Source organism: Ursus americanus, chromosome 3, assembly GCF_024610735.1.
Source record: "Ursus americanus isolate L20-20 chromosome 3, mUrsAme1.1.p, whole genome shotgun sequence".
Lineage (NCBI taxonomy): Eukaryota > Metazoa > Chordata > Mammalia > Carnivora > Ursidae > Ursus > Ursus americanus.
Window position 1 is genome coordinate 23,448,275 of NC_142129.1, and position 26,421 is coordinate 23,474,695.

The window sequence follows — 26,421 nt, forward strand, 5'->3', positions numbered from 1 at the left end:
CTCTAAATCCCTATTCCGGGGAGAGGGTCCTCCTTGTATTCCTGAATGGTGGTGCTGGGCTTCTGTGCACAGGGAGGGGCTAAGATCCTGACAATAGAACCTGGACAGACAGCATTCTGGGGTCTTCTTAGGCTCTTAGGGTCAGTAGTCTCCCACCCCTCTGATACACTCATCTTCACAGTATCTCATCAGAACTAACTACTGTGTATGAGCGGCCATGGCAAACGCTTTATCTCTGTTCTCATGCTGCACAGAGAAATGACTAGTCCAAGATCACATGGACAGGAGGAAAAAGGCTGGGTCAAACCCCCAAAACCCACTGTCAGCACCAACCCTATGACCCACAGTCTCTGGGGAAGAAGAAGCATGCCCATGGGGGTTGCTCCCCTGTGCTGAGGCAAAGCCCTCCTAGTCTCATCTCCGTAAGGCCTGCAAAATCCAAAGGTTGGCCTTGGACATGAGATCCATGTCCCCTGGAAAGCTTCTCATTGGGGCGAGAACACAGTGACCTTGTTCCAGCTCGCTTAGACCTTGTCTCAGTCCAAGCTGGGCCCAGGGGTCCCACTGACAGACAGTGAGGTTATCAGGAGGCCTCTACAAGATTCCTTGCAGGTGCGAATACTCTGAGCTTCTTGGCCCTAAGGGTAAACTTTAAGACTCTTTCCATTTAGCTCTCCTGGTTTTTTGTTTGGGAGAATGGGAGCTTCCAGCTCAAGCCCTAAGCTGGGTATTAGAGCTGTGTGATTTTGGCCAGCCCAGAGCTGTTCCTCACACGTGCTTCCCATGGGCATTTCTCTAATAGCAGCGAGTCTCTGCTTTCTGAATGATGAGGCCTGTGGTTCCATCCACAGGGAGAGGCTGAGACTATGGCCAGGAGGCAGTAAAGTTACAGTTGGACCCCCAGTCATACTCTCCCATGCCCCAAGGCACACCAAGCCTCTCAGGAACCCAGATATTTTAGGAGCCAGCTCTTTAGGAGTTATCTCTGATTTCAGGTGCTAATGCAAGGGTCAGGCACCCTCAGAACAAGTTGACTCTCAATGGGGACCATCCTTGCTTCAGCTAAACTCCATTATTCAGATGGAGAAAATAAGGACTTGCTTAAAAATCAGCATGTGGCTGAAGGGAGAATTTGGCCCCTTGTGCTGGGAGTGGTGTTGAGTTAGTCCAACTTCCTGCTGCGCATCTGACCCTGGGGAGTGGGACCAGGGTCCTCTGGCCCAGATGCCTGTGGTCAGACAAGGACAACCTCAGAGGCCTGGGATCTCCTCAGTGTCCAAGGCAATGTCATATGCAGGCTTCCTGACAGGTGGGACCCCTCACCTTCCCTAGCTCTCCTCCCTAGGTCCCTGCTCCACACAACTGGAAGAGAAGCCAGCCTTAGATCCACAGGGTAAACACCTCCCTATTTGCCTGACCTTGGCCAGCCTTCCCCTGAGGCCACAGCCAGATGTCACCCAGCTGAGCACAGAGGAGACCAGGGAGCCAGGGAAGCTTGGAAAGTAACCAGGAATGGGACTAGGCTGATGGTGGCAGCTTTGTTGCCTCCCAAAGGAACGACTTTTGGCTGTAAAGACCCTGGGGTGGGGGGTGCTGGGGAATGGGCACTGTCCTTTGGTGGAAGGCATATCCCCTTGCTGTTTGCATATTTCGCCCATGCTGCCACCTCCTTAACTGAATCACACACAGCTGTGTCATGAAAATTAATTCCTTTGGGAAAACAGCTCTTTCTTGACTCCCCTTGAAACCCATGGAAACTGAGGTTGTCGTAGGACCTGGTATTAAGCTTCTACCCTATGGGAAGGAAGTGCCCCTGGATTGGGATGACTGCCTCTCCTTCCCTTGTCCCTAGACTGGGTTAGTTTTTTTATTTTTTCCCTCTCCTCACTCTGATAGCTTAGCAGCAAGCAGAACAATGGCTTCTTCAGAGAAAAGGCCATTTCCTGCTGACAGTGTGCATGCCTCACTCCAGGTCCCAGAGCTTCTGTAAAGAGGCACCCTCCTCCTCAAGCCCAGACCTCCTCTAGTGCTATGGGTTCAGTAGGAGAAGGACAACACATGGATCTGCCCCTGGGTCAGATATGACAAGGTTGGCCTAATCTCTGCTGCCTGAGAGAGGAGAATATCTAGGGAAGAAAAGTGTTCTGATTCTTAGGTAGGAAAAGGTGTTCATAGTCTCCAGCTTGTCAAAGGTCTCTGAAACAGGGTGCGGCAGGACGGAAAGAGGTGACTTCTCCTTGGCTTCCTTCACCCATCCCTGAATCAGCTGGGGCATCATACAGACCCTCTCTGCTCTACCTGGAGGAGTTGGGGTGACAGTAAGATGATACCTGAGCAAGGTGGAGAGAGGTGTCTGGGACAATATTCTAGTGCCATCTTTCACCAACCAAAGGAATCCAGGAATAGAGAAAGCCACAGGTAGATTTGCTGTGTCCTAGATTCCATTTGGGGTGGAGTGTGGGGTGGGGTCTATCCCAGAAGTCTTTGTGTGGTCACAGCCCAGCAAGTGGGCTGTGGTCTACACAGAACTCTGTCACCACAAAAATTACCTGTGGGGGCCTCTTCAACAGTCCAAGGCATAGCTATAGCGAGAAATCCCATGGACATCATCCTGCCCAGAGCCCCCAAAGCTATGACACTAGCCAAAACCTCTCTGACTTCTGGGGGAAGTAGAGAGGTGGGCAGGATTCATCCCTATCCCTCCCTCCACCAGGTGAGGCCTGGGTTTAAGAAAAGAGGGGTGGGCAGGGCTGTGAGACTGTTTGGAAGGTGGTATCGGGGTACTAATTGTGTTTAAAGGATCCAGAAAATCCTGAACCCACCAGCACCTTCTGAAAGCTGGCTCCTCTTTTGGGGAACAAATCTGGTTTTATTTACTTATTTTAATGAACTGAGGCAGGAAGAGGAGCTTGTAGCAAGGCCTTGGCAGCCTCTCTTCAGGTCACTACCCCTTGAAGGAAGCCAGGCCGCAGGCAACATGGTGATGCCTGCCGTCAGCTTGAGATTTTGCAAGCTGCTTTTTGCCCCTCAAACACCTGGGCATAGGACAGAGATCCAGATGGGGAGGAAGGACTGGACTTGTGTGCGTTGGGGGCGGGGGAGAGGTCAGAAAGGCCAGGATAGGGGATGCTACTCCCAGGTCCTGAGCTCAGCCCTGGTGAGGAAAGAGGTGGCACTGAGCGAGCATGGAGCTGTCCGGATCCTGGTGCTGAAAACGGAGAGCAGCCACAGACCGGGGCTGAGAGCTGTAGGCTAGCCTGAACCTTTTCAGCCCCCGGTGAGAGGGAGCTGATGGAAAGGGATTTCCTCCTCTTCAACTCACGCTCCAAGGAGGCAAGGGTACAAGTGAGTTGGGGCAAGAAGGCAGGTTGAGCTTTAAGAAGTCCACAGCTGTGGCCAGCAGGGCGAATGCCGACTGGGGGTATGGTGAAATCTGGGACAACTGTGGGAGATGATCAGGGAAAAGACCCTGAACCTGAGCTGGTCCCTAACTAGACCCCTACACTCCGGGCAGGTGCCCCAGCTGCTGGCCAAGGAAGGGTGTGGAAGGTGTTCTCACACATATGGCATTGACAAGAATGTACAGCAGATTTCTGTGAGTGCGTACATACACACCCCATGAACACACAGGGTGCGCTCCCAGACCAGGCACCGACCAAGCAGTCCCAAACACACATCCTGCACACGGGCAATGCCCACCCCCTTTCCCGGCTGCTGAGGCTCCCACTCCAGTCTCACATCCCCATGGCCCATCTGGCCTGGACGTCCTTTCCCACTTAGCTTCTTGGCCTCAGATGGCGCCTCCAAGAGAAACACGGCCAGTGGGAAGCCCCAGTTCTAGCCTTCGACTCCCGAAGGTGCTGGAAAGGAGCAGATAATCAGCTCCTACGCCCAGAGTGGGGGAACATAAGCGAAGGGGGTAGGTCTCAAACACCACTTGTCCTTTCACCAAACTCCCAGTTACGGTGCCAGAACACGAGAGGAATGTGGACAGGAGTGAGTGTGAATGTCTCCCTCCCCATGCTCGGGACACCCTGAGGACCTGCGCGTACCTGTGCGTGGGAGGCCCGGTGTGGAGCCCCCTCAGCGAGTCCGGACCTGCTGGCTCCTCTGGCTCCCCCTGGATAAAGGTAGGGTGGGAGTGGGGGTTACCCCGCTTGCCCTCCACGCCGCCTCATGTCCGTGGGCAAAGGAGAAACTCCGTCCCGGGCTGCGGGAAGTTACCCGGGTCCTGGCGCTGGGAGGGGGCGCCCTCTGGTCCCTGGGCCTGGCCGGGGTTCCCGCGCCCCCGCGCCCGCCGCCCTCGCCACCTCGCCGGCGCCCTCCCGCCAGTAGACTGCGCCGAGCCTGAAAGCCGGGAGCCCGCCCGCCCTCCCGGAGAGTCTGCTGCTGACCTGCATTGACGTCATTGCGTCATTAGGTTTCCCCTGGAAACACTGGCGCGCCCAAAATAGTAACACATTAATTCAGGCCGGGGGAGCAGGGAGAGACTGTTTGTAACCCTGCAGCTAACTCGGGCGCGCGAGAGCTAGCGCGCAACGGCCCCCACCCCTTCTCAGGGCAGCGCAGACCGCGCTAGCCTACTATTTTGAGAACAAAGGAAGGGAAAATATAGAATCCAAGAGAGAGGGTGCGGGGTACGCTGAGACCCTCTCGCCTTGCACGCGAGCACACCCACAGACACGCGCGCGCGCGCACACACACACACTTATGCACACCACACCTAGGTCTGTCTACCTTCGGGCAGGAGCTCCCTGCGTTCCGGCTCTTTCAGGGACCTCTTGGGGTGTGTGTGCCCAAATCCCCAGGGCAAAGGGACAGGTCAGGGCCTCCTGCCCTGCTGAAGTTGAAGGACGAATTCCCTCCCCGGCCTTCCGACCCCGCAGGGCGGTCTGGCCCGGCGCCTTCCTTCCACACGCCTATCCCCACCCACACATGCGGACCTGGGAGGAAGGCACCTCGCCCCAGAGACAGGCGCACCCCTGCGCTTTCGCCTCCGGCGCACCCGGACCGCTTGAGTGGGGGAAAGCTGCAGGGACGCAGCCAACCGCCTGCGGCTGCCCCGGGCTGGGGGTGAGCCAGGTCACACTTTGGCACCCCGGTACCCCGGCATCTGGGGAGGAGGACTGATTTAGGACAGGAAGACTGGGGGCCAGGGTTGCTGTCACAGGCTCCAGAATTGTTTGGGTCGGGGGCCGACCGACTTTCCTGAGCGTCATCTCGCTCGCGCTCTCGGCGGGGCCCGGCGCTCAGAAGGGAGATGGGGCTGAAACAGGAGCACCGGGCTGCAGGGGCTCTTTACTAGCTCTCCGACCTCCCCTTACTGGGCCCTGGACTCAGCCTCTCCGAGCGTGAGGAGAGCGCGGCTCTAGATCGAAATAGCGGCGCTTAGCTGGGGCTGTGGGCGGAGGCGGGGAGGCGGCGCGCAGAGCCGCTCAACTCGGAGCGGGAAGGCCGCGCCCCCGGCGTCTCGCAGCCTCCCTAGCGAACCCGAGTGCGGGTCAGGAAGTAGGGAGGGTCACTTGAGAGGGCTCAGCCTTCCCCTTCCTCCCAGACGCCCCTCAGAATTCAGATGAAGGCTGCTGCGAGGTCTGTTCATTCCGCCCGCGCCCTCGGCTCTGCTCTCTCTTGGCTGGGCAGGAAGGCCGTGAGGGGGCGTGCCTGGCATTTGGGGACACGTCCCCCAAGGACTCTGTCTCTTTGTGCACCCCCCCCCCCACTCACACAGCAAGGGGGAGTGACGCCTCTCATACGCATTAAGACCCCAGGTATCCTCTTCTTGGCTTTTTTTCCTGTTGGCTACAGAGGGGATGAACAGGCCACGGTGCACCAACCTTCGTGGACAAACCCAGCTGTCCCCATCAGGTAGGAACCAAAGAACAAGGTTTGGAGAAGACTGGCTTGCCCTTATTCCTTGTGAGCTGTGTGTCCTCCCTCTGCATGGGAGCTTCCCTCTCAGCTGCAGTAGCCTGCTCTGTAAAACCTGGTCATGAAGCCCACTCCACGGCTGTCGTGAAGATGACAAGGGGTGGTACCTAGAATGTGCTGGAGAAATGGCATGCCCTGTGCCTGCCCCTGCCCTGCTGTGGGTGGTTCTCTTAGCAGGGAACAAACCCACACTCCCCAGCACACTCCCCAAGCTCATCAACAGACACTGGGGAAATAGTGACATAAAGTGTCTTAGTCCCAAAAACGGGGTGCTCTTTTCCTCCATGTCATCAACCTCTGACCAAAACCTCAGTGCAGGTTTTTAATGCCTTCAGATTCAAGTTCAATCAAGGGGTCTGGGAGATGGGGATGTGGTCTGGCTCTGCCTCCTTCTCTCTAGGCTTATTTCCCAGAGGGACAGGCACCAGGGCTGCATGGTCTGATCTCCCCTCACCCCTGCCCTCTCTCACCCACAGCTCCTGTCCCGCTGAACTGCAGCCACCATCTACCTGTCTAGCTCCCCTCTGGACCATGACAGGGACCACGTGGCACTCTGTCCCCCAGCAACTCCTGGCACAGCGCCTGACACAGCAGTTAGTGGTAATTGTTGGTAAGCCAAAGATGGGTAGTCTCTCTTTTGGGAACCTCTTGCCCCACCCCCAGTGTTTCCACCTATCTCTCCACAAAGAGTCAAAGTTCACATGGTCCCCAAGCCCTAGGTCAAATGCTAACTCCTCCACGCAGGCTTCTCTGATCCCCAGGGGCATGGACTCACCCATCCTTAGTCCCTGGCTCACTTGGAAGAGTTCTCATGGCATTGATCATATTCTGTCCCGAATTGCCATTCTCTGTGTAAGTTGTACATCTCCCCGCTGGCCTGTAACTTCTCAGAGCAAGAACTGGGTCTTGCCCATTTCCATGTGCCCCACTTAGCTCAGTTGTGCCCAGCCCAGGCACGCAGTAGATGCTCAGGAGAGGTTTCCTAAACTGAACTCTGCAGGTCTGCGCACTTTCTCTCAGCCGCGGGCCGGGCCCGAGATGGACAATAACACTGATGAGGGTCTCTGCAGGTCTGGGCTCAGACAGACCTCAGACACGTCAGGTCGAAGATGCCCATTCCACCCCGGCCCGAGGACAGAGGCCCTGGGAGAGCATCCTTCCCCCTTTCCTCCTCCTCTGGGGGAAAGTGCAGAGTATGTCTGGCCACCTGGGAGGATGAGGGGGGCGTGAGGGAAGGAAGAGACCCACGGGGGCAAAGCCACAATCTGCCCAATCAGCTCTTTGGCAGGGACGCAATCACAGGACAGACCCTTGTCTCCTCTGGGCCCACAGCAGCATCTGTTCCTCAGCGAACAATAAACCGGAGATGCAGAGTGAGGCAGGGACTCTGTTCTTGCCAGTGAAAGTGTGGCAGTCGCTAGCCCCCTTCACACACGAACGGGCCGTGACTATCTCGCTCTTGGCCCAGCTCCACCCTTGCTACGTTGCTTCCAGAGACGGTCTCGGCTGTGCGTCCCTGGCTGATGGGCACATCTATTTTTTCAGACTGTGAGTCCTCAGGGTCCTGCAGGGTCCCCTAATGTGGCATTCCCTGTCTGTGCAGAGAGGGGCAGCAGCACCCTACTTTGCCCCCAAAATGCAACTTTCCCTAAGTGTGTCTCTGCTGCCATCACAGGGGCCCCAGGTGGCAGGGACTCACTCCTGCTGCCATAGGTAATGGGCTGTGCTGTGAAGAGATGTGTGGGAGTAGGCAGTGAAGATATTCTGGGTATGTTCAGAGGTGGTGGACACGGGGAGGCAAGGGGGACCAGGAAGGCTTGGGGTCCAGGGAACCTCTGTGGACTGCCTGGGCTCTCTCCCAGCCCTGAAGCAGCAGGAGTTGCAGATCCCAGGTTGGCGTGCTGCCTGGAAGGCTGCTCAGCAACTCACTTGTCATTTGCTTCCTTCTGGCTTTCTCTCCACAGCCCCGGGTCCAATCACTAACACGGGGACAATCTGATGACCCAAGTGAAGACTACAGTTCCTGGTCAGGCAGAGCCTTTGACCCAGGCCACCTCTAGGCTCCTGGGACATGCAGAGATCTACAACCCTTGGGTCAGACATCCCCCAACTGGTCCAGTCAGCTGGACTGGTGTAGGACCCAGTGTGGGTGGGGGTTGCTCAAACTTAAGTAGTCATGACTCCCCCCAGCAGAGCTGTAGGAATGGGGAGTCCCTTGGAAAGATTTCTTTGATATGTCGACCACTTTGGCTGGTCTTTCCCATTCAGTGACACTCTGGAATAGACCTCCACCCTCCTCCAGCTCCAACCCGGGAAGATCAAGATATTGTTGATCATGTGGGCAGCAGGTTTCATTGCAGAGTTGATCTTCATGCCAGGCCTCCCATGGGGCCCAGAAGGCAGGGGCTGACCTCACTGTGTGATGTTGATGGCAATGGGACCAGAAGGCCAGTGACCTAGGGAAGAGCCTGCCGGCGATCACCCCAGAGGTTGCTCTGTGTCACACTCAGCCTCCGCTTTTTTGCAAGAACACGTTCGGTCAGAGAAGACTTGGAACCTTCTGCTGAACACAGATAGGCCAGGAAGAGAGCCCCCCCTCCCCTCAGTCTCCCAGTGGCAGTCTTGTTCCGAGCCCTGCAAAGGCAAAGTGACTAACTTGGCCACAGAGTCAAGAAGAAAGAGCCCCGGACTGGAATTAGGAAAATTGACTTTGAATTCCAGTATTGCCATTAAGTTATCATGTTATTCAACAGAAGTAATGCCCCCTCCCTAAGACTCTTTTCATCACCTGCTTCATGGTGGAATGGAATACTCAAGCAGGTTTGTCAGCAAGACATGGCCATACCCTTCTCTTCAGTAAAAATTGACCCAGCCAACAGGAGCCCCAAGACCCTTGAACCTGGGGGCTACAGATGGTCAAGTGGCAGAGTGGGCTGCTCTCTTTGGATCTGGCCTCTGGCTGGCTGAGCTTCTGGTGGCCATGGGCTCTCTCCTTCCCAAAAGGCCCTCCATCTAATGCCTTCTTAGCTTCTCTTGGCTGGCAGCCTTCTGTATTAAGCAAGAATGTCACAGCCCCTAAATTCTTCCCAACAACACAGGTGAAAATCCATTCATTCAGTCATTCAACAACTTCAATTAGTCACATGCCTCCTTCTCAATTTTACTCAAATTACCCTCTCAGTTCCTGTTCCTTGACCATCAGATATTATCCCAGGCCCTGCCTTGGCTTTGCTCTCAACATCTCCCAGTACATGGGTCCAACCTGTTCTCTAGAGGCATCATCATCCCCATCATCATTTTGCCAACTTCCATATCTGAATCTGAGGGTCCTGGAAAATCCTTGTCCACATTCTTCTCCTCCACTGTGCTGGTGTTCCTTTCACTTAACCACAATCTGTTTCCCCATATCTTCCTGGTTTCCAGTCGCTGGGACGGGAGCGCTGAGCCAAGGTTACAACTTTGCAGGACCCTAAGTTCAGGTCTTGCTTCGGATAGAGGAGCAATTGTGCTTTTGCTCTTTGGGGCAGAGGTGGAGGTAGCTGAGCAGCAAATGATTAAATTTGGAAAACCTGCCAAGGATCCAGTGGCATAAAGCCAAGAGCTGGATTCAAACCGAGAGGTAGAATAGGTGCCAGCCCAGCTGGTGTGGACAAGTTTTGCAACCAACATTCGGCAAAGGGATCACTCAGGCTGGAGAAAGCTGGCCAGCTACACACTGACACTTGGACTGAACACCAAAAGGTAAGTAGGACCTGGAATGGGGAGAGGGAATAAAAGGAAGGCAGGTACGTGAGAGCAACTGCATAAAGCAGTGGGTCTCAACTCTGGCTGCACCTTCGAATCACCTTGGGATAAATCTGAAAGATATTCAGGCCCCACTCCCAAGAAATTCCGATTCCCCTGGTCTCTGGTGAGGACCAGACATTTGTAGTTTTTATTTATTTATTTATTTATTTATTTATTTATTTATTTATTTAAGATTTTATTTATTTGACAGAGATAGAGACAGCCAGCGAGAGAGGGAACACAAGCAGGGGGAGTGGGAGAGGAAGAAGCAGGCCCATAGCAGAAGAGCCTGATGTGGGGCTCGATCCCAGATCGCCGGGATCACGCCCTGAGCCGAAGGCAGACGCCCAACTGCTGTGCCACCCAGGCGCCTCCATTTGTAGTTTTTAAATGTTCATTTGTATTTTGTCATTTGTTAGCAATTAATCATATTCCATGCTATCAGAAATTATTTTTAATTTTTAAAATATTGTATTTATTTATTTGACAGAGAGAGAGCGCGCGAACAAGCAGGGGGAGTGGGTGAGGGAGAAGCAGGCTCCCCACTGATCCCAGGACCCAGGGATCATGACCTGAGCTGAAGGTAGATGCTTAACCAACGGATCCACCCAGGTGCCCAAATTATTTTTAATTCATAATTATCTGTAGTATAGTCCAAGGGACTACACAGTAGTGGTTTAGAGGGAAGTCCTTTTTGTTGGAATCCTGGCTCCTGACTCATTGGCCATCTGACCAGGAGTAATGTCCTCAACTTCCTAAGTTTCTTGTTTTCTCTTCTGTGGAATGATGGTGATGAGAGTACCTACACCACATAGAGCTGCTCTGTGGCTCAGAGGAGGTAACGCCTTCACGTGTTGAGTGCTAACGTGCTGGGCACTGGTAATGTTCAGTGGCTCTCGATGATTCTAATGTGTGGCCAGGGCTGAGGATCTCCAGCACAAAGTGAAGAATGGAATGGGCTGTCTGGGGACTCTCCTGGATGTTGGGGAAGATCTGTATAAGAAGAAGGAGAAGCTAATAACGTTGGGGCTATGTTATGGAACCGTTTAATGACAGGGTGAAATGTTGGGGCTTCATCCTGTTATGCACAACAGGAGCCCGGGTTTTAGGGTTTAAGGATGAGGAGTGACATGATGGATGTGAGACCTCAGGAATCTGGAGGTTGTGCAGCCTTGCTTGGAGGGAGACAGATGGAGTCAAGAGAACAGGCTGGGATCAGAAGAGGCAGTGGAAATTGCAAAAGAAGGGGTGAGTGTGAGGTGAAGCGCAAAGGAAGAATCAACAGGACTTAGGACCTTGGTGGGCATAAGAGCTTAGAGGATTGAGGGGAGAAAAATAAATTTAAGTTCTCAAGTCTAGCGGGACTAAAGAAATAACCCCTGTGTGGTTAGGATTATATTTAACTCTGAGTATCAGACACTCAAATCAACAATGGCTTAAACACAATAGAAGTTTATTTCTCTCCCGGTTGCAGGTCCAGAGGTCTGCAGTTCAAAGCTGGGAAGGCAGCCCTGTTCCACAAGGCTCTTGGAGATCCAGGCTTCTGACAACTCACTCATCTGCCATCCTGGGGTGTGGTCTTTATTCTCATGGTACCAGCTGGTGGCACTTGAGTTCCGGCATCCATATGGAGAAAGGATGGAAGAACTGGCAAAAGGCAAGAGCCAGGGTCACTTGAGGAAGATTCCTCACAGCTGCCACTCATCACTTCCACTTATTTTCCACTGTCCAGATGTTAGTCTTATGGCTACACCTATTTGCAAGAGATGCAAAGAAGTGTGGTCTTTGTTTCCTAAGTGACCTTTTCTAAGTACCCGGCTAAAAATGCTGAGATATCAGCTATGGTAGAAGTAGATTCTGTTTCTAAAAAAAAGAGGGATTTAGATAGTGGGGGAGAGCTCAAGTCTGTGCCATTGCCTCATTTCCTTAAATGGTGAAGCTGAAACATGGAGTCAGTTTCGGAAAGTATTTGTTCTTGAATATGCTGAGTTTGAAACAGGGGCAGAAGGGTCCAGACTTGGGGGCCGTGGGAGGTAGAATTCTAAGATGGCGCCAAGATTTTGACCCTCAGGGGTACACACCCTATATAAACCCCTCCCCGCGGGTGGGATGTGTGAATATGGTGGGAACATTTAGAGTGGCTTGATGGGATGCAAGTCAAGCTGTGGGCCGTTCGTGAGGAGATGGCTGATGAGCAAGGGCAGGCAGCCATCAACAACAAAAGCCTGAGCACCGTGCACAGAATTCTCCAGGAGTTGGCCACCAACTTGCTCTCCAGACTCTTGTATCGCTCTCTTCCTTTCACATCTGTTCAGAGGATGGCTCTCAGGCTTCTGATTTGAGGAATTAGGTGGACGCAATAGAAAACACTGGAAACAACAGAGAAAGCATGGATTTGAGGAAGAAGACAAGGAGGTTGGTTTTGATTGAGTTTGAGGTATCTGTGAGAATACCAGGGGGAGAGACCACAGAAACGGTTGGAATACTCAGAGGGATGGGGAGAGATCAATGTCCATGGCCTTGAAGGATCATCTCCCTCTTTTTTTGTAAATTAGCAGTTTGTTGGCTCAGCAGGTCTGAATCAGCTCACGGGAAGAACGGCTCTGAGCTCCAGCACCGAGCTCTGCGAGGTGCTACTTCCTTGACCACAGAGCTGCCACTGTCACAGGGCTGCGGGGATGTGTCTGTTCCCCTGTCCCTATAAATAGGTAGAGTTAAGGGAACAGAGTCCCTCTCAACCAAATGGTTCCAGTCTCATCTTTAGATGTCGCCATCAATATCTGTGAAACAGACTCTAGGAAAAAGACTAAAAAAGCTATCTTTATTTAGCCTGGAGAAGAGAGGGAGGGAGAACTGTGAATTTGCTAGGAATAAACGGGGCTGCTTTTATCTTTTTGTCCTCAAGGAGGCCAGAGGAGGTCGGCTTGGGATACAGTTCCACAGGGTTGATTCTCCAGGGGTGGGGAGTGGAGATTTTTGTCCTCCCCCCCACCTGCCCACCAGGGGTCATTTGGCGAGGTTTGGAGACATTTTTAGTTATCATGACTGGCAGAGGGTGGGTGGGTAGTGTTCCTGGCACCCAGAAGCCAAAGATGTTGCAATGGACGGGACAGCCCCACAAAAAAGAACGAAGTAGCCCCAAATATCCATAGTGCCAGGTTGAGAGACCCTGAATTGGAGGAATTTTACCTAATTTCTTTTGAAGCAAAGAACAAATAGTCACTGCGTCCGCCTTAAGGGAAAGGGTACTTTATTCCTATGTTTGTTTAAGGATCTCTGCGGCTGGAAACTTAGATTAGAAGCCTCACAGCTGTCAGGAACCCATTTCTCTTAACCACTTCTTGTCTATTTGCCTGCTCCCGCCTCCTCTCACTGCTGATTGGCTGACGCTTTTAAAATTCCAGGGGAGGCAGCCTGGTAGGCTTAGCCGATCGCCACTGCTCCTTCAAAGACTCCGTGCCTGCGGGCCATCTTCCAGGGCTGGGGCCAGCCTGTGGATGGAAGAATACCTCTTGACCAGCAGTCCACCCCCTCATCTAATTAGAGGCCACTCATATAAGGAACAGTCTAGACATCTTCCCTGGATAGGAGAGCTGAAGCAAGGCAGCATGAGTCAGAAGGAGCTATTGGAATCCAACACACCATGACCAGCTTTTGTACCTGGTGACTAGCATATGGGACAGTGCAGGCGCAGAATATTTCCATCAACACAGAAAGTTCTGTTGAACAACCCTGCTCCAAGGGAAGTTACTGACCGAATTGGAGGGGTCAGGTGTAAATGGAAAACACATTTTAGGGTCAACCCTAAAGAGAAATCGGAGTCGTCTTTTACCGATCTGCAGTCATGAGTGCTAGGTACGCGTGAGTACTGTGAGCAACTGTGCCTGTTACCGAGTTCATGGCTTGGTGTGGCCTGTCGCCCAGGGACTATATGGTGCTGTTCACCGAAGCGAGGGCTTGGAGAATAATTTTACCTGAGGAGGATTGCTGTGACTCACCCATTTGGAAGGGTGCTATAAATGTGTAAGAGTAAAGAGTAGTTGAAGAGCTCCGAATAGTGCATAGTGAGCTTTTCAAACACCATGACAATAGATGACACACAGAACTTACAGCTCAGGTGAACAAACGAGTGTGACCAGAGTTGCTAGGTTGACTGGCGTGCCTGTGGGAGCCTCTGAGGCCTTTCTTCCTCAGCTCCTATCTTTCTTGCCCTCCCTTCTCCTTCCCTGGTCTTATTTTTCCTCTAAAGAGAACGAATTTTCTTCACCCTCTGTGGTTGTCATTACTGCTGTTCATCAAATACTCCCAACCCTCTGCCTTCCAGGCGCAGGAGAGGATTGCACTCCTGTCCCTCGTGACTGAGCTGAGCACACGTGACTAGCTCTGGCTAGCGGCTGGAAGTGCTCTGCGCTTCTCCATCAGAGCACTTAAGCTCCCGTTTTGGCACAGCAACCAGCAACATTCAAGTTGGCAGCTGCTCTGCCATCCTGGGTTCCTCGGTGACCGCCATGTTCGATGGTCTCCATCAACCCATTCCAGAAGGGTAATATGAGCAGGAAATAAAGCTGTGTTGTTTTCAGATGCTAAGATTTGGGGATTGTTGTTTTCCTGGGGCACAATCTACCCTGGCCACTGTACCTTTCATATAGTCATACTCCCATCTGTCTGTGACATTGCAATTTGCCATGGCCATTGGCTGAGGTTGTTTCCTGTTACTTAGAAAAAGAAGTGAGTTGAAACTTTTCTATTTGTACATGTTTACATGACTAATCTTTTTTATGGATTGGGGCTCTTGATAGTAGAAGAAAGAGCTCTTTCACCTGCTGAGAAGGGGAGACATAAACTGGTTAAGTACCCTCTCTCTCCTTTATTCTTTGCAGAGTGATGACCTTAGGCTGACAACTTCCTTGGAAAAAGAAACTCATAGTGGTTAATAAAAGCAGTGGGGCCAAGAGGAGGAAAAAACCCTGAGGAGGAGTTGATAAGAATAGGTCCCTCCAGGAGACAGAAGTCACCCTGCTAGGGAACTGGGCACAGAGCTCCCAGGCCAAGAAAGGCCTCACGTTCATTCATTCATTTATTCATTTACTAGCAAACAATCACTGAGTATCTAATATGTGCTCTTCCCAGATGGAGCTTCTGTCCTGGTGGGGCTGACAGGAGATACACAAGTAGACAAAAGTGCAATGCAGGAGATGAGCGGGGACTGAGATGGAAGCACACGGGTGGAAGTGGCCAAGGAAGGCCTCTCTGAAGAGGTGACACAAAAGTGAAGATGTGGTGAAAAAGAAGGCAGTTATGCAAAGAGCAGAAGAGCATCGTGACAGAGAAACAGCATTTCTGAGGAGGAAAGGTGAGTGCATACAATGAATGGGGGAAGGAGACCCAAAGCCAGCACTTGAGTGCGGTGGTGCTGGTGGGGTCAGAGGAGAGGGGGATGAGTCAGAGAGGTGGGCAGGCACCTTCGGGACAACTGGTCTCCCCCGGGAGGAGGAGGAAGTCTACAGAGGAGATTGGGGAGGGTACGATGTGGGCAAACATCTGTAAAGGCCCTGATAGTGATGATTTTAGACTTTGTGGGGCCCTATGATTGCTGTGGCAACTCTTCAGCTCTGCGGAAGGAGCCACGGGCAATACATAAACATGTATTGAGCATGACTGTATTCCTATAAAATTCACAGATAGACAATAAAATCTGAATCTCATATTCTCATGTGTCACAAAATATTATTCTTTGGCATTTTTTTCCCAACTGTTTAATAACATAAAAATCATTTTAAACTCATGGAGCAGATTTGGCCTGCAGGCTAGAGTTGGCCAAAATCCCCTGGCTTAGATCACTCAGGCTGGACAACAGGTGAAGCAAAGAAACTAGTTAACCGTCCCCCCCCCCAACTGGCTGGCTGGCCAGCTCAGTCCCTAAGGCATGTGACTCTTAATCTTGGGGTTGTGAGTTCGAGTCCCATGTTGGGGGTAGAATTTACTTTAAAAAGAAAACCAGAAACTATTTAGGAGGCTTTGCAAAATAATCCATCAGGAGGTGATAAGACTTGACTTGGGTGGTTACGGTGGAGGTGATGAGAAGGGTTCCCCAGATGTGCTAGGGCTCAGGGCATGCTGGTTCACAAGATGTGGGGGTGAGAGCAGGACATGAGATAAGGAGGACTTCGTGGTGGCTCCATTCACTGAGCAATCCCTGGGAAGGAGCAGAGCTGGGGCAAGCAGGAGTTCCCACTGGGCCACTTTGAGTTTGTTTCTGTTTTCGTCTTGATGGACTGAGCCAGACATGAGCCCGTACATTCAAAACCTGGATTTTCCCAGAGCCTGTTGCCTACCTGCTGTGTGACCTTGGGCAATTCCCTTCTGTTCAATTTTTCGTCTGCTTTCAAATATGGAGATAATACCTGCTGCCCATCCCTGTCTAGGTCGTGGTGGGGATTGGCTGAGATTTCACTTGAATGTGAGCCAGCACCTCGGCACACCCTTCCCAGCCAAATCCAACTCTAAACGAATTGATGGGTGGTTCTTCAGATTTGGGGGGAAACGGAGAAGCCGCATCACTCACTGCACATCTGAAAACCTTCTTTAATCTTCTCTCTTCTTTCCATAAAGTACCTCTCCCACTGCAGCTCCTCGGAAGACAAAACACTCACTGCTTCTTTTTTCTTCCCAACACTTCCGACACCAAATGTGGGGGACGGTTTACCTGTGATGACCCATTCTCCAATTCTCTGGACACAACTGGATGTTCTAGAATTCAATTCCGATACTAACTGCCTGGGGTTACTGCAGACCCCACAGGCTGAGGGTTCAGTCCCACCAGATAATTCCCACTTCAGACGCCAATCGCCAAGTAGGGGGTCCAAGGTTACTCGCACTTCTGTCCAACTTGGCTACAAATTGGGAGTTCCCATAACCCTCTCCTCGTGTTTGATACATCCCAGCTTAGGATGCAGGGAAGCACGTGCTTATGTTTGCTGGTTTATTACAAAGGAAATGGTAAGGGATACAGAGAACAGCCAGAACAGGGCGTGGTATAGACAGGTCCCAAATGTAAGAGCTTCTGTCCCCATGGAGTTGGAGTATGTCACCCTCCCAGCACGGGGATGTGTTCACCAACATGGAAGCTCTCTGAACCCCATACGTCAGGGATTTTGTGGAGGCCTCATCGTGTAGCAAGATCAATGATTAACTTAGTCTCCAACACTTCTCCCTTCTCCAGAGGATGGGACATGGGTGGAAAGTTCTAAGCTTTTTATTATGGTTTAGTTTCTCTTATGGCCAGCCCCTATCCAAGGGCCCACCAAGAATCGCCTCATTAGAATAAAAATGCTCCTATTACCCAGGAAATTCCAGGGGGCTTAGGGGCTCTGGGTCAAAGACCAAATGTTAGCACAAAAGATGCTCCTAGCATCCCTATCTCTTAGGAAATTCCAAGGGTTCTAGGAGCTCTGTGCCAGGAATCAGGACAGAGATCAAATATCTATTTCTTATTTTGTCACACTGGGTCTTGCCCTTTTTCTCCCCTCTCCTTAATCTCTCACATGATGCACTCAAAATCCCTGACTGGAGATGTGGGAGAAGGGGATCCTTGTGGGGATAGGACTGTTCTGTATTTCGACTGTGGTACACATGTGATGAAATTGTGTAGACCTAAGCACACATGCACACGTGCGTGCACACACACACACGCACAGAGGTACATGGAAAACTGGGAAAATCACAACATCAGTAGATTGTCACTTTCACAGTAGATTGTCAAAGTCACTTTCCTGTTTGTGGTTTTGTGCTACAGTTTGGTAAGATGCTACCACTGACGGAAACTGGGTAAAGAGCACATGGGATCTCTCTGTACCATTTCTTACGAGTACATGTGAATCTATAATTATCTCAAAATTAAAGGTTTAATTTTAAAAAATCTTGGGGGGGCGCCTGGGTGGCTCATTCGGTTAAACATCTGACTCTTGACTTTGGCTCAGGTCAGGATCTCAGGGTCTTGAGACTGAGCCCTGTGTTGGCTCCTACACTGGGCGTGGAGCCTGCTTAAGATTCTCTCTCTCCCTCTCCTTCTACCCCACCGACCCCCCCCCCCAGCTCAAGGCTCTCTCTCCCTCTCAAAAAAATAAATAAAGTAAAAATCTCAGCTTGTAAGTCCCACTCAACAAGTTAGAAGCTGACCCAACCTTGTGAGCAAAACCCCTCACTGGGTTCATCAAACAATTCCCTCTACTTTTACCTATGTCTGGCATTTTTCGTTAAGTAAACATTAACAAGTAGATCCCCCCCAACTTGCCAAACACAATCGTCTATTTTTCAAAGCTGAGAAACTTTAATCTACCCCACCATAGAAATAAGAAAATTCTTTAAACACAATGCCAGGGTGAAGAATTGTATTATGGTGAAAACAACATGTGCTAAGGACCTACCTTCCACCAGGCCCTGCATTTGAAAGATAGAGATTCCGGGAAGAGGGCAAGAACCCAGGCCACGGGGTGCTCAGCCAGATAGGGAGAGGGAGGTGAAGGTGGTGTTGGCGGAAGTTCTCCAGATGATTTGAATATGGACCCCTGCCCTGTCCCCTCCCTCCGGATGAAATTGGGCACTTTGGGCTCGGGGGGCCTTCCCACCCTCAGTCAGTCTAAAAGCCCAGGGTTTCATAAGGCAAAGAAAGATCATCAAAATTGCTATAATCCAATCACATCATCTACTTCTGATACGGTGTTCTGGGACTCTGGCTCCACAAGACACTTAACATATATTCTTTGAGCAAGAGCCCCACTGTGCAGGAAGTCAAGGGAGCCGTGTGCAGTCCTCTTGTGTAAAATTCTCCACAGAAACCCACAAGGTGCAGTAGAATTTAAGACTCCGACAAATCCCACAATGAGCCCGTTTAACTTTGTTTAAATCAGCGATTCTTCCATTTGTGGGATACCTGTCGATATCGCTTGCTTGCCCGGTGTTTGGAGAAAGGCACTTTGGCCGTGATCTGGTGGGCACCTGTTACCTGCCAGGTAGTGCGTGGTCTCCGTTCCTTTTGCTGCGGGTGTGAGAGTTGAGGGTCTCTTCCCTTTGCCTGCCCTTTCTTTGCCGCTCTGCAAGGGTAGGGGGCTTCCACCTTCCCAGAGGGGCCACGAGTCCTAGGTGGGTGAGCCATCAAGTGTTTTTCTGAAATAAAAGAGGGAGAAGGGTTTCCTGAGAGTAGTTTCCTAAGAAGAGGAAGAGCCCTACCTGGAAAGAGCAGCCAGCGTTCACCCCAGCCTGATGACCACCAGCAGAGCCAATGCTTTGCACAATTCACCTTTTGGCTTTCCTGCCTCAATGTCCTCCACACAGTCCCTCCCTGCCCCCCAACCTTTCTGTACCCCTTTCAAGCCCCAGGAAAGAAGGGGGCAGGATTGTGAACTCTTGACGGGCGTGGGTGGGAAGGGTGGGTATTTGGAGGATGCAACTAACCAAGATTAAGGTTTCCAGAGCTGGGTCCGTGATCACCAGCACCTCTGCCAGGTGAGCATCACCGCCCCCATTTTACAGATGAGGAAACTGAGGCTCAGGCAGCTTAAGTGATCTGCCTGCAATGTGTATAGCTACTTCGAGGTGGAGTAAGAAATTGAACCCAAGTGAGTCTTCCTCAAAAGTTTGGATTCTTGACAGCAGTCGACCCCATCCCCACTCTGCCGAGGTCCCAGCGCCCACCTCCACCCACGCACCCACGCCCACGTCCCCAGCACCGCAGAAGATAGCAGGGTGTGATCCACGCGGCCGCAAGGCTTCTCCAAAGCAGGGGCCGCCCCTTCTCTGCCTCCAAATCAGCAAATGCGTATTGAGACTCCGTTACCGTAACGCACCCTTGAGTCCACAGGACAGTGTGTATGTGACGCTTAATTTGCTCTTCATAATCTCCCTCAGTGGCAAACCGTTCCAATACTACGTTAAAATAATACCCCAAAAATGCAAGGAAAAAGATGTCATTGTCTCTACTCTCGCCCCCAAGAAATCACCTCTGTAAGACGTTCTGGCATCTGTGCTTTTCCTTCTTGCATTTTATGTTTACACCGTTAAGAAGTATATAAACAACATAGGCACACGGTGTCCTTTACCACGAAAACGGAGGCATAATGACTAAAGCCAACGTCTCCCCTGACTTCCACGACCAGCCGGTTCTAATCTCCCACCACCAGGAGAAACACTATTATGAATTCCGCGAGTTCCTTCCAATTGTTAAAAATGCATTTTATGTACATAATTGTGTTCACAGAAAATATGTAACTGTTTTGCCGTTTTTAGTTACATAAGCCAGTGTTACGCTGCACGTATCATTTGGCGCCTTGTTTTTTTCCTCACTGAACACGATCATTTGAGATCTGCCCATATTGATACATATTGATCGAACTCCTTTTTTTTTTTTTTTGGCCATAGGAGAAGTTTTTATAATTCAGAGTGAAGACGGTCTTTTAAAGTACAAAACAAAACCTAGATGGCATAAAAGAAAAGATGGATGGGGCACCCGCTGGCTCAGTTGGTAGAGGGTAACTCTTGATGTCGGGGTTGTGAGTTCAAGCCCCACATTGGACACAGAGATTACTTACTTTAAAAAAAAAAAAAAGGTTGATAGATTTGGGTATGTAGAAGTAAAAAACAGTCTGTAAAGCAAAAGCCACCATAAGAAGAGTCAGATGACAAATGACTCTACGTGAGTATTTGTATTTCGTATCATGGGAAAATGGACGATTTCCCTCTTTGTAGCTTTATTGAGGTATTGACAAAATTATAAGATATTTGAAGTGTACGTTGTGATGATTTGATGTATGTATACATGTGAAAGGATTCTTCCATCTAATCAATCCATCACCTCACACATCTATTTTTTTTCTCAGATTTTATTTTTTTAAGTAATTCTCTACAGCCAACATGGGGCTCAAACTCACAAGCCCGAGAGCAAGAGTTGCACGCTCTACCAACTGAGCCAGCCAGGTGCCCCTATTTATTATTATTATTTTTTTAATGAGAACATTGAAGTTCTACTCTCCTAGCAAATTTCAATTATACAATGCAGTGTTATCAATTATACTCACAGTGTTACACATTAGGTCCTTAGACCTTATTCATCTTATGGGTGTAAGTTTGTATTCTTTTACCAACCTCTCTCTACTTCCCCTCCTCCCAGCCCCCGGCAGCCACTTTTTCTACTTCAAAAGTTTGACTCTTTTTGTTTGTTCGTTAGATTCCACATATAAGTGATACTATGCAGTATTTGTCTTTCTCTGTCTGACTTATTTTTTTTTAAAGATTTTATTTATTTATTCGACAGAGAGAGAGACAGCCAGTGAGAGAGGGAACACAAGCAGGGGGAGTGGGAGAGGAAGAAGCAGGCTCATAGCGGAGGAGCCTGATGTGGGGCTCGATCCCATAATGCCGGGATCACGCTCTGAGCCGAAGGCAGACGCTTAACCGCTGTGCCACCCAGGCGCCCTCTGTCTGACTTATTATACTTAGCATAAGGCCCTCAAGGTCCATCTATGTTGCTGCAAATGGCTGGATAATATTTCGTTTTACATATGTATGTATGTATCCATGTATCTCACATCTTTTTTATCCATTCACCTCTTGGCGAACACACAGGTTGTTTCCACATCTTGGCTATTGCGAATAATGCCGCAATGAACTTGGGGAGTGCAGATATCTCTTTGATATCCTGTTTTCATTTCCTTTGAATATAAACCCAGAAGTATGATTACTGGATCATATGGTAGTTCTAGTTTTAATTTTTTGAAAAACCTCCATGCTGTTTTCCATAGTGGCTGCACCAGTTTGCATTCCCACCAACAGTTCCAACACTATCTGTTGTCATTTTTATGATAGCCATTCTAATAGGTGTGAGGTCATATCTCATCGCAGTTTTGATTAGCATTTCCCTGATGTTCAGCACCTTTTTATCCTTTTATGTGCTTTCTGGACATTGGTATGTCTCTTTGGAAAAACGTCTATTTAGTTCCTCTGCCCATTTTTTAATTGGATTTTTTTTTTTTTTGCTATGGAGTTGTAGGAGTTCTTTATGTATTTTGGATATTAATCCCTTATCTGATACATGATTTGCAAATATCTTCTCCCATTCTGTAGGTTGCTTTTCATTTGGTTGACAGTTTTCTTTGCTGTGCAGAAGCTTTTTGTTAAGCTTCTCAAGATTTCAAGGGATTAGTCTGGCAAAGACCTAAGGTAGGTATGATAGGATTCCCCTGACACACTTCCCGCAGTCTACTTATCCGTCTTTCCTTGGCGGGACACTGGGATTGTTGCCACACTGAAGGTCCTTGCATGGGTCTCCCTGCACGTGGGTTTGAACAGCTACGATTGGATTGCCAACAAAACCACGGAACGGACTTAGACCCGGGCCAGCGCTGTGCAAGGGCGCTATTTCCTGACTTCAGTGACAACCCTTGAAATTGTCAGACCTAAAATTTTTACTTAGCCTCCACATAGCTGTTCAAGACAAAACAAAACAAAGTAAAAACAGACCCACATCCACAAGGACATATCTAAAGCTCATCCTCCGTCCCCATCTCTCCACACCCCTCCCCCAGCCACCCACCACCTCTCACTCCCACTACTGCTAAAGCCACCCCCACAGCTATGGAGTGCTCTTTTTATTTCAAAGATAAATATTTCAAAAACTGAGACAAGTAAAGAGCATACTCTAATAAAGCGCCCATGTGCCCACTTTATCAAATACTCAGCTTTATCAATTTTTAACATTTTTTTTTGTATTTACTTCCCATCCATGGTTTTATACTTTTCCTACAAATTTATGTTGTAACCATAACCATAAACAATATATAGACTAGTTTTGCATATTTTGGAACTTTTTATAAATGGCATTAGACAGCATGCATTTTTTCTGTTACTTACTTGATTTAGACCCTGTGGTTTCGGAGACATGCACATTGATATATATAGCTCTTGTTCACTTACTGTGATAGCAGCCCTGTGTTCTGTTATCCATTCTCCCGTGATTCCAGTTTTTCATTATTGCAAACAGTGCTGGGGTGAGCGGTCCTGTTTATAGTCTCTTTACGCATCTGCATAGTGATTTCCCTGGGGAATCTGCCCTGGAGCGGGATTGCTGGGAGTAAGGACAAACCCCTCAGCACTGTTGGATTTTCCCAAATTGACCTTGAAAGTGATTATACAGATTTACACCCTTAAACATGTAAATGTACATTAATTCTAAATGTCTAAATGTATATTTAATGTGCAATTTCTGATGACTTTTGATGTCGAGCCGTTTTTCAGGTTGGCTTATTGACCATTTGGGCTCCCACCGTTCAAAGTGCCTGCTTGCATCATTTGTCATTTTTTATTGTGTCTTTTTAAAAAAATTGACTTGGAGGACATCTTAAGATATCCTAGATGCTAACTCATTGCTGGCTATTTGCATTGCAAAAAACGTCTTCAATCTGCGTTTTGTCTTTAACTATGTTCATAGTATCTTTTGTTGTAGAAAAGTTCTTAATTTTAATGAAGTCAAGTTTATCAATCATTTTCTGCAATGGGGAGCTTTGTGTCTTGTTTAGATATCCATCTCTTCCCAACCCGAAATCACAAAGATATTCTACTCTGCTTTCTTCTAAGAATTATGAAGTTTTGCTTTTCACATTGAAGTCTTTAATTTACAAAGAATTTTGTCTGATATCTATGATGATTGATTATCCAATAAAGATAATAATTTGTCCCAGCATCATTTATAAAATAGTCCTTCTTTTCCCAGCTAATGTAATGCAGCCTCTCTCATATATCAGATTTCCAAATATGAGTGGGTTTATTTGCTGGACCCTAGTCTGTTTGCATCCATGGGGCTACTTTTCTGTCCCTGTGCTAATGCCACACTGTCTTAGTAGGACTTTATAATAAATCTTTATATCTCATATGGAAAGTTTCCCCCTCCCTGTCCCCATCCTTCTTCACAACTGTCTTAACTTTCCCTTTTTTGGGGGGGGGTCTTCCATATTAATATTAGAATAAGCTTGTCAAGTTCCACAAAAAAATTCATAGGAATTTTCTTTTGCACCCTATAGGATTTATAGATTAAATTCAGAAGAGCTGACACCTTTATGGTAGTATCTTCCAGCCCATGAATATTGCCCATGAACATTTAAAAATCTCCATTTATTCAGATCTTCTTTTATGTTCTTCAATAATATTTTGTGATTTTTCTCCATAAAGGTCTCACATATCTTTTGTTAGATTTATTCCTAAGTGCCTTAAAGTTTATTGCAATTGTGAATGACGTTTTTTTCTGTCTTTCTAATTGGTTATTACTTGTGTATAGAAATATTATGCTTTTTTTAATGTCAAACTCTTTCAGCAACTTTACTGAGTTCTCTTTGTTAGTTCTATTTTTTTTCTGGATATTTTCATGGTAAATGATTCCTGGGACTTTCACTTCTGGAAGTAGCAGCCCGGATACCCTGACAAGTCTTGTTGCCACCATCAGCTCTGTCCTGCAGGAGTTTAAGTGAAATCTCCAGGGGACCATGTGAGCTGAAACCAAAGTGTGTCATTCTATGCATATGGCAGAGATAAGATTGCCCTGAGTGCACATGTCCATGCTTGTAAGTGATGCAAGATAAATTTTTGGTCAGCAGCCAGGATGACCTAAACTCAAACCCCTACAATAAGGTGGGACCCTCAAAGTTGGCAGCCCTGTTTTGGTACACTGCTCGGCATCCAGCCAAAGCAAACGCAAACCTTCTCTGGAGAAATTCATCCTCAATTAGGGCCCAAAGGTTTCCACCCAAAGGTTTAATGTCTATCAATGTGAACTCATAGTAAAAAATTTCCAGGGGTGCCTGGCTGGCTCAGATGGTGGAGTGTGAGGCTCTTGATCTTGAGGTTGTGGGTTCAAAACCCACACTGGGGGTAGAGATTACTTAAAAATAAAATCCTAAAAAAAAGAAGTCTCCAAAGAAAGCAAATTCCCATGGATGAGAGTCAGGAGAAACAATCAACAAGAGGGTTAAGTCTCTTAGGATATCAGATACTGGAATCATTAGATAGAGGGATAGAGTAACCATGTAGGGAGTATAAAGAAATGAGAGACCAAATCACAGAAAAGAGCTGCAATGAAAGATTATCAAAACCGGGGAGAACTGACCAATGCTGATACACATGTAGTACTTTGAGAAATGAAAAATCTAACTTTAAAATAAAAAAATTCAGGGCTGATTAGCAGATTAGACCCAACTGAAGACTTAGTTGAAAGATTAGTGAACTAGAAGATCAATATGAGGAATTACCAATAATTCAGTCCAGACAAGGACATGGAAACTATAAAAGAGCTTACGAGATATTATGAGATAATCTGGTGTATGTTTGACAAGAGCCCAAGAGGAGAAAATAGAATAGAGAATTGAAGAGATTATAGCTGAGAATTTTCTAAAATTGATGAAAGACATCAATCTTCATTTATCCCAAGCCGGATTAAGAAGAAAAACCCACCCCCAGTGTGGTAGATAGAATATCCACAGTTCTTGGACACTTCTCTCTTCAAAAGTGGTGCCTAATTCCCTGCCCCTTCTACATCTCTTCATTTTTCTTCTCTATTTTCCATTTCTTCCCCCCCCCTTCTTTTAGGGGGGGAGGGGTGGGGAGGAGAGAATCTTAAGCAGGCTCCCCACCCAGCACAGAGCTTGATGTGGGGCTGGATCTCACAACCCTGAGATCGGTGACCTGAGCCAAAATTCAGAGTCAGATGCTTAACCAACTGAGCCACCTAGGAGCCCCTCTATTCCCCATTTCTTTGTCCTTTTCTTCTTTCTTGAGAATTTCCTCAATCTGACCTTCCAAGACATTTTCAGCCGGTAATCACCCTGTCTCTTCTGGTATCTCAACTCTCATATTTTCCATTTCTAATATTCTATTTTAACTATTACATTTTTCATACCCAGTGCTGTGTTTCTGCTTGGTTCTTTCTAATGTTTTCTTATTTTGTTTCATGCTACTAATATCTTCCTTTATCTTTCAATGCTTATGAGGCTAATTAGAAAATTTGGCCCATCTGTTCTAATATTTATGCTTCTGATGGAATCTGAAATCCAATATGTTGTTTTTCTTTTGAAATATTTGTGCTCCTGAGTGCTCATTTTCCCCTGGGGCTCTGGCTACTCTGTCAGGCAACGAGGACACCCAGACTTTTGTGCTTGTCGGTCCCCATTAGCTCTGTGGGCAGGGGGGTGGGGCAGATGAGATTTTGGGCAGAGAGCCCCAGACATCAGAAAACCTCAGTGCTCACCCCACAAAACAACTTCTTGTATCACACACACACACACACACACACACACACACACACACACACACATCTCCCCAGGGATTAGGAGGTGATACTTCGTAGGTCATAATTTAGCAGTCCTGGGGGTGTGCAGAGTGAGGACTGGGGAAGAGATTATCCAGCAATGATTCATCTCTATTTTCCTTGGCTGCTCACAGAGAGCTTCTGTTTCACTCCTGCTGACCCTGGACCAGAAGTCCGAGTCACAGCTACTGTGCACAGAGCAGGGACTATTTCTCCCCAAGTGATGACAGGGGACACAAAGAGAGCAACTCCAACAGTTCCCAGGGGCTCCTCAGAGCCTTCTTGGTGTTCTCCCCATCAGTTTCTCCAGCGCTGATCTCTACAGAAGGAGCCAGAAGTTGTGCTCGCTCTTGGTAAGAGAC